Source organism: Oncorhynchus keta, chromosome 10, assembly GCF_023373465.1.
Source record: "Oncorhynchus keta strain PuntledgeMale-10-30-2019 chromosome 10, Oket_V2, whole genome shotgun sequence".
Lineage (NCBI taxonomy): Eukaryota > Metazoa > Chordata > Actinopteri > Salmoniformes > Salmonidae > Oncorhynchus > Oncorhynchus keta.
The window spans coordinates 80,800,952-80,806,669 of record NC_068430.1 but is presented as its reverse complement, the minus strand read 5'-3'; positions in this window follow the sequence as shown (position 1 = coordinate 80,806,669).

Sequence of the window (5,718 nt, the reverse complement as noted above, 5' to 3'; positions counted from 1 at the left end):
TGTAGAAATGTAAGATATTAGGGTCCTATAAGGACAGCCAACCTACCGGCCACCAATCAGACAAAAGGATGCATCATACCAGCTCTTACCTCCAGGGGGACTATAAGATATGGGGTACTCCCCTTCCCCCATCCATGCACCCCTCCCCCTTTCCCCTCTTCTTCTTTTCGTTGACCCGACATATTCTGTCAGTATGTCTGTATGGTTGTGGACTAATGGAGATATTACAATGTCTGTATGGTTGTGGACTAGTGGAGATATTACAATGTCTGTATGGTTGTGGACTAATGGAGATATTACAATGTCTGTATGGTTGTGGACTAATGGAGATATTACAATGTCTGTATGGTTGTGGACTAGTGGAGATATTACAATGTCTGTATGGTTGTGGACTAGTGGAGATATTACAATGTCTGTATGGTTGTGGACTAATGGAGATATTACAATGTCTGTATGGTTGTGGACTAGTGGAGATATTACAATGTCTGTATGGTTGTGGACTAGTGGAGATATTACAATGTCTGTATGGTTGTGTACTAATGGTGATATTACAATGTCTGTATGGTTGTGGACTAGCGCTACGGACTAATGGAGATATTACAATGTCTGTATGGTTGTGGACTAATGGAGATATTACAATGTCTGTATGGTTGTGGACTAATGGAGATATTACAACAGGGGTGTCAAAGTCAAATGGACGGAGGGCCAAATAAAAAATTTAGCTACAAGCCGAGGGCCGGACTGTTCGAATGTTCATTGAAAATTTTTTAAATGACGCATATAGTCTAGTGAACCTAATTGAACCTACTGAAAACCTAACAAATATATTCCAATATGATCAGATAAATAAAGCAATATTTTCTTATGGCTCTGTCAGTAATCTTTAATTTTCAACAGACACAAAAGACAAATTTCCTTTATATAAAAATCCCCATAACATGAACATTAAATGAAAGAAACCGGTATTCAAGGCACCATCAGTAGCCTATATTTTCTATTTTAGCAAAAGTGGGCTAAATTTACTTCAAAGAAAAAAAAACAATAATAGCAATTTTCTATCATCCACTCAACTGAAATATTTTTAAAATATAATTGGATTGAAATACAATAAAATAAAGTGCAAAAATCTATTAATCAAAAACAACACTTTGTTTAAGGAGAAGTAACATGCAGTGAAAACAAATATTAAACTTTAACTTTTAAACTTGAACTGAGTAAAAACTCTAAATATGTGATTGCACAGTAATGTTCACTTGTTTGAGGTTGAGGGTGATACTTGGTGGTGTCCCATCTTTTCCACAAGTTCATCAATGTTCGGGGTAAGGCTCTGAGCTGAGGAAATCCTCAGAATTGAGTGGAGGTGTTCAGCAGTAAGTCGACTTCTGTGTGATGTTTTGTTCAAGTTCATCAAAGAAAACAGTTGTTCACACAGGTATGTGCTGCCAAACATAGACAACGTTTGAGCAGCCTGGATGCGCAGCTGGGGCATTGTGTCGGGGAGGAAACGGGCGAACTCCGCAGCACCCACTGCCGCATATTTTGCCCTCAGTGCATCATTGCATTGGAGGTCAATCAACTCCATTTGGAGGTTTGGTGGTGAGCTTTCCACGTCAACAGCAAATGGGTTACCGAGCAGTTCCAACCTGCTTTTTTGTGCTTCAAAGTCAGCAAATCGGCGTCGAAAGTCAGCGGCAAGCATACCTATTTTATCAGCCAACTGTGCGCTCGGGAACGCACTGGTAGAGAGCTTCTCTTTCATGGTCTGGCAGCTGGGAAAGTGGCTCAAATTTTCTTTCCGCATCTGCGTCTCCCACAGAGTCAGTTTGGTTTTAAATGCCTTCACTGTACTGTACATATCAGAGATGACACGATCCCGACCCTGCAGCTGCAAGTTCATTGCATTCAGATGACTCGTAATGTCACACAGAAAAGCCATTTCACACAGAAACATTTCGTCTCGGAGTTGTGTTGTGTCTTTCCCTTTGCTGTCCAAGAACAGACAAATCTCCTCACGAAGCTCGAAACATCTTTGAAGCACCTTTCCCTGGCTTAGCCATCGCACCTCTGTGTGATAAGGCAAATCACCATGCTCCGTTTCTAACTCCGTCAGAAATGCCTTGAACTGGCGGTGATTCAAACCTTTGGCTCTGATAAAGTTAACTGTGCGCGTGATGATGCTCATTACATGCTCCATTTTCAAGGCTTTACCGCACAACGCTTCCTGGTGTATGATACAATGATAAGCTGTCAGCTCACCTGTCGCGTTTTCCTCTTGCATCTTTTCCCGTATCTTCGCCACCAGTCCGCTCCTGTGTCCACACATCGCAGGTGCTCCGTCGGTTGTCAAACCCACGAGTTTTTCCCAAGGCAGCTCCATCTCATTTACACATCTTGACACCTCTTCATACAAATCATGCCCCGTAGTTGTGCCATGCATAGGACGTAAAGCCAAAAACTCCTCTGTCACGCTTAGGCTGGAGTCCACTCCGCGGATGAAAATTGACAACTGGGCAATGTCAGAAATGTCGGTGCTCTCATCCACAGCCAAGGAATATGCAATGAAATCTTTTCCCTTTTTCACAAGCTGCTCTTTTAGATTGATGGACAACTGGTCTACTCTCTCGGCAATGGTGTTTCTGCTCAGACTCACATTTAAAAAGAGTTGCCTTTTTTCTGGGCAAACTTCGTCACAAACTTTAATCATGCAGTTTTTGATGAAATCCCCCTCCGTAAATGGCCGGGCTGATTTAGCGATCTCTTCTGCCAAAATAAAACTGGCCTTGACAGCAGCCTGGCCTTGTGATTTGGCTTTTTTGAACAGAGCCTGTCGAGATTTGAGGCCTCGTTTTAATTCCTCTGCCTTTTGTAGCCTTTGTTCCATGTCCATATTCTTGTTTTTGTCCGCGTGTTTCGTTTCATAATGTCGTCTCAGATTATACTCTTTCAGTACCGCCACACTTTCTCCACACAGAAGACACACAGGTTTTCCAGCTACCTCCGTGAACAAATACTCCGACTCCCACCTTGTTTGAAACCCCGGTTCTCAGTGTCCACCTTCCGTTTTGCCATTTTTGATGGGTATCTGAAAGTTAATTTTACTGTGATGCTGACAACTGCTGTGCCAATAAATATTGAAATGAAGCAGCCTACTGCTCGGTGCGTCACCGTTGCATTGTGGGAAATGTAGTATTGGTGCGTGTAAAAGATCTGCGGGCTGCCGGCTTGCTGCGGTCTGCGGGCCGGTTCTAATAATAAATCAAGATCATCCCAGGGGCCGTAAAAACCTTCTCGGGGCCGGATGTGGCCCGCGGGCCTTGACTCTGACATATGTGTATTACAATGTCTGTATGGTTGTGGACTAATGGATATATTACAATGTCTGTATGGTTGTGGACTAGTGGAGATATTACAATGTCTGTATGGTTGTGGACTAATGGAGATATTACAATGTCTGTATGGTTGTGGACTAGCGCTACGAACTAATGGAGACATTACAATGTCTGTATGGTTGTGGACTAATGGAGATATTACAATGTCTGTATGGTTGTGGACTAATGGAGATATTACAATGTCTGTATGGTTGTGGACTAGTGGAGATATTACAATGTCTGTATGGTTGTGGACTAATGGTGATATTACAATGTCTGTATGGTTGTGGACTAATGGAGATATTACAATGTCTGTATGGTTGTGGACTAGTGGAGATATTACAATGTCTGTATGGTTGTGGACTAATGGAGATATTACAATGTCTGTATGGTTGTGGACTAGTGGAGATATTACAATGTCTGTATGGTTGTGGACTAATGGAGATATTACAATGTCTGTATGGTTGTGGACTAATGGAGATATTACAATGTCTGTATGGTTGTGGACTAGTGGAGATATTACAATGTCTGTATGGTTGTGGACTAATGGAGATATTACAATGTCTGTATGGTTGTGGACTAGCGCTACGGACTAATGGAGACATTACAATGTCTGTATGGTTGTGGACTAATGGAGATATTACAATGTCTGTATGGTTGTGGACTAGCGCTACGGACTAATGGAGACATTACAATGTCTGTACATGTAGATGGTGAAGATACAAGGCTTTCTATTTCTGTGGATGTTTCATTCTGTGACCTCACCGTGCAGGAAAACCTCTAGATCGTAGGTCCTGGATAAACTCCTATGCTTGTGATCTACCCCAGCGTTTCTCAGACTAATCAGAGCTCGATGATGCGAAGGGCTAATACCCAATAGGCTGATCTGTCCTCACTGAACCCACGTACAGTGTGTGAGGTCGAGGGCGTCGTCATCATGAGAAGGGCCCAGAGGATTTCCTGACTACGTTAACTAACCAGGAACGACTCTGAAATCCCATTGTTCTTAACTAACACCAGCTGAAGGCCTGGGCCTGTATTCACAAAGCGTCTCCTGAGTGGCGCAGTGATCTAAGTTACTGTAGCTACAGTGCCAGACGCATCACTACAGACACCCTGGTTCGAATACAGGCTGTATCACAACCGGCTGTGATTGGGAGTCCCACAGGGCGGTGCACAATTGGCTCAGCGTCGTCCGGGGCAGGCCGTCATTGTAAATAAAAATATGTTCTTAACTGTCTTGCCTAGTTAAATAAAGGTTTAAGAGTATGAATGCTGATCTAGGATCAGGTCCTCCCTGTCCATGTAATCTTATTTGTTATGTTCTGAAAGGCAAACCTGATTCTAGATCAGCGCTCCTGCTCCTATTCTTAGACGTATTGAGAATACGGGCCCTGGGTAGGTCCCATGGGCAGGGTAAACTCCTGTCTCTAGCCTACTCATGACCTGATATCTCCATGATGTGTAGAATGTACATACCAAGTTCTAAAACAGAAGAAGAAGAATGAAATATGTTGTTCTGTGTTCCGTTAGAAGTCGACATGATTCTAATAATTCTAATGATTAAAAGAGATGACCAACTGACCATCAAGACTGTTCTTTCTTCCTGCATCCTGAAGGTCACCTTATTCCTATATAGTGCACTACTTTTGACACAGAGCCCTATTCCCTATACAGTACACTACTTTTGACTAGAACCCTATTCCTTATATAGTGCACTACTTTTGACACAGAGCCCTATTCCCTATACAGTACACTACTTTTGACTAGAACCCTATTCCTTATATAGTGCACTACTTTTGGCACAGAACCCTATTTCCTATATAGTGCACTACTTCTGACACAGAGCCCTATGGGCTACAGTGAAGAGGGTTCACTTTGGGACACAACCCCTGTCATCAGGTGGTTTAAACAAAGGCTTGAACACCAGTCAGTTGTCTACATGTACACTCACGTATCATTCTACACAGTTGTTTCACCAACCATTCGCCAATGACTGATTGTTTCCTCTGAGGTCCTCATTACAATGCTATTATAATGATCTCAATGTGGTGGGATGGAAACCTGCTTCATTCTTTCTATGTGTCAGCGGTTGACTTCACCTGAAGAGGAAGACGAGCAGGGACTTCATTACACACTGGCTGATTCAGCGTCGCTTCCGCGTCATTACAACGACTTTGAGCCGACGTGGAATAGACGTGGAATAGGTGTGGAATAGACGTGGAATAGACGTGGAATAGGTGTGGAATAGACGTGGAATAGACGTGGAATAGACGTTGAATAGATGTGGAATAGACGTTGAATAGACGTGGAATAGGTGTGGAATAGACGTGGAATAGATGTGGAATAG